We start from the raw sequence: 8,444 nt of genomic DNA, 5'->3' as shown, positions 1-8,444 counted from the left end.
ATTGAGAAGGAAGAAACTCTTTACAGATGATGTGCTTGTGCACACAGAAAATCCAAAAGAACCTACTGATAAATTAAACATTATTAAGAGAGTTTAGCAAGCTTTCTGGTACAAAATTTATAGAAATCCATTGAATTTCTGTACTTCAACAAACTGATAGCAAATTAAAGAGGCTGTCATTTATAATAGCTTAAAAATATCAAGTACGTAGGAATAAAGGCCTTCACCAAGAAAATTACAAAACCTTAATGAGGAACACTAAAGAGAACTGAAGTAATGGAACAATGGGCCCCACTGATGAGTTGGAAGATCTAAGATTATGAAGATTCCAATTCATCAGAAATCTATGAGTTCCTAGATCTGTGGTTGACAAATCGGTAGAGTTCAATCAGAATCTCCGATGGATTGCTGTTGGTTGGTTGGTAGCTTCATAACTGATCCTAAAATTTATATGAATGTACTAAGATCTGAGAGAAGCCAAAACACTCTTGAAGAACAGAAGATTGGCCTTTCAAATATTCTTACTTATTAGGCACCAGTCATTAAGAAGGTGTGGTGTTGGCACAGAGGTGAAGAGTCACACTCGTGGAAGAAAACAGAGCTCTGAAATATGGCAACTCTTCATGCCAGGGCTGGCACTGTAGGTTGGTGAATTAGTCAGTGATCTTGGAATTATTGCCTGTCTGTATGGGGGGAAATGAAATTAGATCGCACCATAAAAACATTAATTTCAAATGTATTAAAAAACCTAGGAAGAAGCAAAACGCCCTATGAAACGTTTAGCAGATCATATATGAGAATGTTTATAAAGCTCTGGGTAAGAGATACAAAACATAAAGGAAAATAATGATACATTCTGTTACATAAACATTAACTTCCATGTTTCAAAGTACAGTACAAGAAAAAGGGGCGGGAACAAGTAAATATATATATTAAAAAACCACAAATAAAACACTAGTATCTAGAGTATCTAGAGTTTGAAACACCAAAAAGGAAAAAAAAAAAAAAAAAAAAGATCAGCTTAATATAATGATAGATTTAGCAAGTGTATACGAATCCCATATTAGGGGATGCACAGATGGCATGTGAACAGATTTTTAACGTCATTAGTAGCCAGGGGAAAATAGACCGCAGACCACAATTTCACACCGATCAGGCTGCGAAAAAGTCAAAGCTATCACAAATAAAGAGCACTGGAGGTTCTGGTTCCCTGCTGGAAGGAGAGCGAATTGACACAATCATTTTGGAAAACAGTTTGACATTACCTGTTCAAGTTGCAAACCAACGGCCCCTATAGGTGCCAGCCATTCCACCATTAGAATTTAATCCAGAACAACTAAAGACACACAAAGTTAAAACAGCTTTGTTTATAATAGGGGAAGCAAAACAAACAACAACCCTGAAAAAACCAAACGTTGTTGAGAAGCAGAAAGGATAAAGTAAACCCTACAATATATTATGGAACAGCAAACGAATTAATTATAAAACAGGGGTACGCAAACACAGCCCAGGGGCCAGTGGTCTGTTTTGTAAATAAAGCTTTATTGGGACCCAGTCACACCCACTTGTCTACATGCTGTGTGAATTGCATTCACGCTGTGGCAGTGAAACTGAGTAGCTTCAGCAGGAGTCTGTATGGCTCACAGAGACTAACATGTTTACCACCTGGTCCTTTACAGAAAAGGTCCACGGATCCTGTTAAAGATTCCTAAGGGCACTGGTTACAGTTTCAGACTTCAGCATAGATGAATCTCACAACCATAATGTTGAATAACAGAAGCCAATCACAGACACGTGTGTGTGTGTGTGTGTGTGTGTGTGTGTGTGTGTGTGTGTGTCCCATTGATGTAATGTTCAAAAGAAGGCACGACTAAATAATATATTATTTAGGGATAATCTGTTTCTTTATAAATGTGGGAATACTTTAATCTAAAATTCATGATCGTGACTATTTGGTGAGTATTTGAAGTATTTGAAAGGAGCATCTATGAGGCTTCTAGATTTACAGTGATCTTTAGTTTCTTAGCCCGGGGAGAGGGTAGCTAGGTGTTTGCTATTTTTCTTAAAATGCACATTTGTTTTATATACTCTAATGCATACCCTATTCTACAATAAAAATTTTAAATTATACGTCAAGGAAAGTGTTCATGATATTGTTAAGTGGGGAAAATATCACAAAACAGTAAAAGTCATATGATCCCAATTTTGTAAAGAAAGTAAAGTTCTATATTCACGTGTACGTGAATATGTATGTATACAAAAAAATGAAAATTAAGTAAATGAGAGGCAACTGGGTGGCTCAATTGGTTGGGCATATGACTCGATCTCGGTTCAAGTCGTGATCCCAGGGTCACGGGAACAAGTCCCACATCTGTGCTCGGCGCTCTTTCTCCCTCTTTCTCCTTTCCCTCCCTCTCCCTCCTCTTCTTTCCCTCCCTTGCTCATGCTCACTCCCTTGCTCTCTCTCTAAAGAAATATAAATATGTATAAATGAATATGTGTGACATTTGTAAACAGAAACTAATAAGGTATTTTAAAAATCTGTACTATGTAGCTTTTAAATGATACCCTGAAAATTATGTAATTCAATGGGAAATAAGTTATAAAACAGGATATGATGTATACAAAATTACCTGAGTTAGATGAAAATGTGCCTAGAAAAGATGCTGAATGGAAATCCTCTAAATGTTAGTAGCGTGTGATTCTGCGGTAAACTTATGGGTGAATTTTTGCTGTCTCCTGAATTTCCCAAAGTGTCCATAATAAATATATATTATGCAGTGGGATAAGGTAGCTTCAATTTCTTTTAAGCCTCCCTTGGGGTAATTCTCCTCACCCTCTTTCCATCCAGGCATCCCGCCCATCTTGGTTCTCTCAGGCTTTCATTCATTTGTACATGATAACACTTGTCACATTCAATTGAAATGATTTATTATCTCACTTTTCAACTAGATTGTAAGTTTTTTTGATGACAGATCCTACTTAGTCGTTTCCACCTACCTGGAACTTGGCTCAATTTTTGCCGTACGTCAGGCCTTTGATCCCTGTGTCAAAGGAACTGATAAGGAAAACTCTGGAGGTACTTCTGGTCTGAATGAGTCCCCCCCCCCAACCTCTGCCAAGTACTTCCAGCAGTACTGACAGCGATGGGTGGAAGTCAGAACAGTAGACTCAAGTGAGCATCTCGACCTCAGAGCTGGAGAGAGGAGAGGTGAGGACGTGACTTGCCCATCAGGGGGGCATTGGAGACACATGGAGCTTGTGAAGCACTCAAGCAAAAGATGGACATGTGGCTGACAGGCGGACAGAAAGGGAGAGAATCTGCAGGCTCACTGAAGTTGAGAAGGTTCCAGGGGACAAAGATGGAACTATATAGGAAGACATGGGTGGCTGAGCTAAGTATTGGCAAACCATTATCATCAACATAGACCATTGATCTTGGGTTAGTTTTCCAAATCTCAGTCTGACTTTTGGTGGATAGCTCTTTTCTCTAAAAAGATTGTAGAAATGTATATGAGTTTTTTACATTTGACAGTTTCCTTTATTTGTCAAAGTAATAATGCACCTACTACTTAGAAGTAACTCTGGGGTAGAAATGTGGGGACACTTAATCCCCAAAAGGATGCAAGACGCCTGATAGCACTCATCTAGTTCACGGCAAAGATAACCTGGGGGCCCAGCTCTCTTTGCCCAGTACTGAGTCCTTTGCTCTTGAGAGAGCGTAATACTGGAGGACCTTTCTGTCCCAGCTGAGATACCGATAGGTGTAACGCTGACACGGGAAGCGGGTGAGTCTTCTTAAGGAAGACATTAAGAAACAGGAAGTCACTGTATCTTGTTCTGCGTTGTTTTTGATATCTCTGTGAAGGGATGCGGACTTAATAAGTATTACCCAATTTCCTTTTAGTTCCTAACGTAGCTACTAACATCTTGTTGAGGGGGGGAGGGTGGGAGGCAAGGCTCAGGGGGATTTGGTGTCCCCTTTTTTCCTCTTTTTCTATCTCAAGGACAGCGTCTCCTCCTCTAGAATCTCCAGCCCCAGCCCAGTTCACGTCCGTGTCTCTTTCTCTCCTCCCCCCAACACAGATTATGCCAAGCATATTTTTCTGGAAGCAGTGATCTGATCTGGATGCCCCGTGTTACACTGACAAACGAAAGCAGGGCAGAGAACCTGACCCAGAATTAAGCATTATAAGTAAGAGGAGTCAAGGCAGGGTATAGACCTCAGAGGCCGACGCAGCAATAAAGTTGTCTGGGGTCATTAGAAACCAAACTGGAGAAACGAACATCTGGTTAAGATACCTGCCAGCCTGTGAAGACAGACTACATTGTTTAAAGTTTAGCAATTACCCTACAAAGAAATAAAATACTCATTTTATCGGTGGAGAATCTGAGGGTCAGAAGGATGAACCACTTATCATACGTTTCTAGTAATGATAAGAGCAGGTGTGAAACACAGGTCTCCAAATCCATTCGCTTGCATTGAATCCAAACCGCGCCGAATGAACGTTCAGACAAGAGCTTCAGGTTATGGGGAGGGAGGTACCAGCTGTCGGAAAACTGCCTGACCCTCAGCCTCATTCACTCGAGACACCAGGGACATCGGTAGTAGATGACAAGTCTGGGATTATAGAGGTTGTCTTATTTTTCTCCCCCGTCCACGATTTTTAATAGGTTCCCTCATTATTTACTTACGGGCAGGAGAACAGTCTCTTCCACTTTATAGGCTCCTGGGCTCAGTCGGCAAAGTGGGAAACTCTAAAGTTCAAGAAAAGCATCAGAAAACCAGAACAGGAAAACGAAGAAGCTTAGAATGTCTAAAATCAATTCTCTCCTGGGTTTTTCTACCGACAGCCACTTACTTCCTGCAAAGTTGGCAAAGGAGGCAAATTCTCTGAGTTGCAGATCTACCTTAACTTTTTAAACAAAAAACTCAGAAGAGGACTCTTCACAAGGTCTGGGGGGGGGGGGGGTGCGGGGGAGGAGAACTCGAACCCCCGGCCTAGAAGTGCATCATTTCCTGAGTGTCTAAAGGAAGCTCGGGGTATGGTGACAGGCTCAAAGCCCGGAGCATTGATTCCTCTGGCCTCAGAAGATCCTCCTGCAGAGCTGAAGCCTCTTTAGAAACCCCAGATCCGGGCATTCAGTCTGTGAATTCCCAAATCCCTCTGATCCAGGACTCCAGGGATATCCCCTTGAGAATTGTTCCAGGGCACAGAGGGCAGCGCAGAAAGAGTTTGAGGCTCTATCCCAGGGGACTGATTAGGAGCTTGGGCAATTAGTAGAACAAAACTCTACCTTTGTTGACTGATTCGCAAGAGCGGTTAGCCTCGTAGAAACAAATACGTTTTGCTAAAACTCTAACGAGCGCAGGAGACACCTGCCAAATGCGTGCCTATTAGTCTACATCTGAGGACCGTGCCTTCATTTATTGAAGTAACAAAGAGTAACGCACGGTTCCAGGCACTGTGCTGGGCATTGGTGGTGCAAGTGTGACAAAGACAGTCACGGCATTTGCTTGCATGGAGCTCATCATTAATGTATTAGTCCACCGGGTATTGTGCAGATTAGTAAAAGGAGCCTCCTCTGCATAGACGCAGCCCGTGGGCACCCCTCTTGTTGAGGAGACAGCGTATTTTGGCAGCTGGTAGAAGGGCATCCCTTCACGTGGACGGCTCCGTATTGGGATGTACCACTGGTCGAGTGATGATGGGCCGCCTTTATCCCTCCCGCTGTCCCTTGGTTCGGTATCTTTGTATCGTCTATGGCGGCCACACCAGGCAGGTTTCAAACATCCAAGGTCACAAATAAACACATTATTACAAACAGCGACACATGCCACAAAGGAAGAACAGAGTTTTGCGAGAGCACAGAATAAAGGGGGTGACGTTTTGCTAGTCTGGGAAGTGTAAATATTCCTCTGAGCGGTGATTTTGCGCTGGGGTCTTTAAGATGAGTGAAGGTCAACTAGACGAAGTTAGGGAAGAGAACTGGAGGCAGAGAAAAACAGGAGGGAAGGACTTGATTGTTGACAATGCGTCGTTTCAAGAACTGAAGGAAAGCCCAATTGTGCACAGAGAGCTCGAGGGAGAGATGAATTTGGGTCTGAGGATGTGAGTATAACGGGTCACACAGCACTTGGCGCTTATGGGGCAATGTGGAGCCAGCAAAGCTTTTAAGGAGGCAACGGCACAGTCCGATGTGCTCTCTAAAGCGTCTGGTTGAGAAGTGGGAAATGAATTGGAGAGGAGCAAGTTTGGGACCGGGTTAGGCGGCTGCCACGGTTGTCCAGTGCGAACACGACAGGAGCTAGGGCCACGGCGGCAGGCACGGAGTCACCGACTCCCTGGGATAAGAGAGACCAGTTCACAGCGGGCACCCTAGGGGGTGTGGTCAAGTGACCTGCCTCCTCCAGGACTCAGACGTGATTCAGGAAGCATTTCTCAGAAGAATGCCCATCTAGAGAAGGAAAGTATGATTTTTTTAAAAACAAAAAAATCCGAGGATTCTGTGCTGTGACCCTCCTCTTGAGGCTGGACAGAATCCTGACTTCATTCATTTTAATGGAGAATAAGTCTCTCACCCAATTCCCAGACTGGAGACAGTTCACATTCCCAGAACTCAAGTTAGTGTGTGTGTGTGTGTGTGTGTGTGTGTGTGTGTGTGTGTGTGTAGAATGGCAGTGATCGCACAAAAGGGGATCTCAAATAGAAGCTATAGAAAAGGAGCAAATGCAAACTCTAGATTTGAAAACTATAATAACTGGAATTTCAGGCATCAACAGTAGATCTGAGCTAGCAGAAGAAAGAAGCGGGAAGCCCGAAAATCAATCCTAGAAATCACCCAGCCTTCAGAACAGAAATAGAAGCATGAAAACAGAGGGAATCTCCCAGACCTTTGGGGACAAAGGAAACATCCCAGCATTGGTGTGATGGGATTCCCAGAAAACAAGGCAGAAAAAAAAAACTTAAATAAATAATGGCTGAAAACCTCCCAAATCTGATGAAAACCATTAACAGATTCGAGAAACCCAACAAACCCTGAGTGGGATAAATGCAAAGAGAACCACATCCAACTGCTGAAAGCCATGTACAGACTAATCTTGAAAACCGAAGAAAAGTGACTCACCCTCATGTACAGAGAAAAAGCAGCGTGATTAATAGTGACTTCCCGACAGGAAACAAAATTGAGACCAGAGGAGAGTGAAATGGCATTCAGATTGTCAAGGGGAAAAAACAATTAACAACGACAACAAAATCTGAATCTAGCAACAATATCCTTTAAAAAATGAAGGAAAATTAAGGTGTATCTAGATAAAAAGATGGAGAGAATTTTTGCCAGCAGACCTACCCCGCAAGAAATACTAGACGTTCTTTTGCCTGAACGGAAACGGCAGTTGACAATAACTCATTTCCATAAAGAAGAATGAATAAAACCAGAAATGCTGCCTATCGTAACATGTATAAGTAATCATACAAGAGTGTGTATGTGTGTGTTTATGTGTCCACATTTTTAGGTTCCTCCTGTAGTAATGTTTTTAGAGGAAAACAGACCATCATTCGAAGCGGTCGTATTGTTATAATACTGTATGGCTTTATAAATTGGATTTATAAAAATAAAGATGTTACATGACGATAGTGCAAGGGCATAAGAGGAAGAAACGGAGGCGTATTTCCATTTTGCCGTATTTCATTGAAATCAACTTTGTATTAACCTGAACAACATTGTGATAATTTAAACATGCATAGAACAAGCACTCAAAAAAAATATCCAGTTTTAAAATCAACAAAAGAATCAATAGGGTACAATAAAAAAGTTGTTTAACAGAAAAGGCAGTAAAGGGGAATAGAGGAATGTAAAACACATGAAATTTGGAAAACAGCTAGTGACATGGAAGACAGTGCTTCATTCACACTGTTTATTACATTAAACGTGAACGCACCGACGACTCTTGGTTTCTGTTCAGGTCCTGATCTCACAGTTTGTGAGTGCGAGCCCTGCATAGGGCTCTGTGCAGCCAATGTGGAGCCTGCCTGGGATTTCCTTTCTCTCTCTCTCTCTCTCTCTCTCTCTCTCTCTCTCTCTCTGCCTCTCCCCTGCTCGCTCTGTCTCTCTCTCTCTCTCAAAATAAGTAAACTTAAAAAAGAAGGTGAACACATTGAATCATCAAGTCGAAAGGGCAAGATTGTCAGAACGGATTTTAAAAAGCAAGATGTAGTTGATAAGTTGTTTACAGGCAGTACCTTTAGAGTCAGAGACACAGATACTTTGAAAGTCACGGTGGTAAATAGATACGCCACGCAAACAGTAACCACAGGAGAGCTGTGTTAATATCAGACAAAATAGACTTTGAGACAAGGGATGTTACAAGAGACAAACATTTATGATAAAAGAGTCACTCTGTTAGGAAGATATAAAATTATGAAGGTATATGCACCTGAGAG

The sequence above is a fragment of the Panthera pardus genome, unplaced genomic scaffold (genome assembly GCF_024362965.1).
Source record: "Panthera pardus isolate Hobbes unplaced genomic scaffold, ASM2436296v1 HiC_scaffold_21, whole genome shotgun sequence".
NCBI classification, from domain to species: Eukaryota; Metazoa; Chordata; class Mammalia; order Carnivora; family Felidae; genus Panthera; species Panthera pardus.
This window is presented reverse-complemented; position numbering follows the sequence as displayed.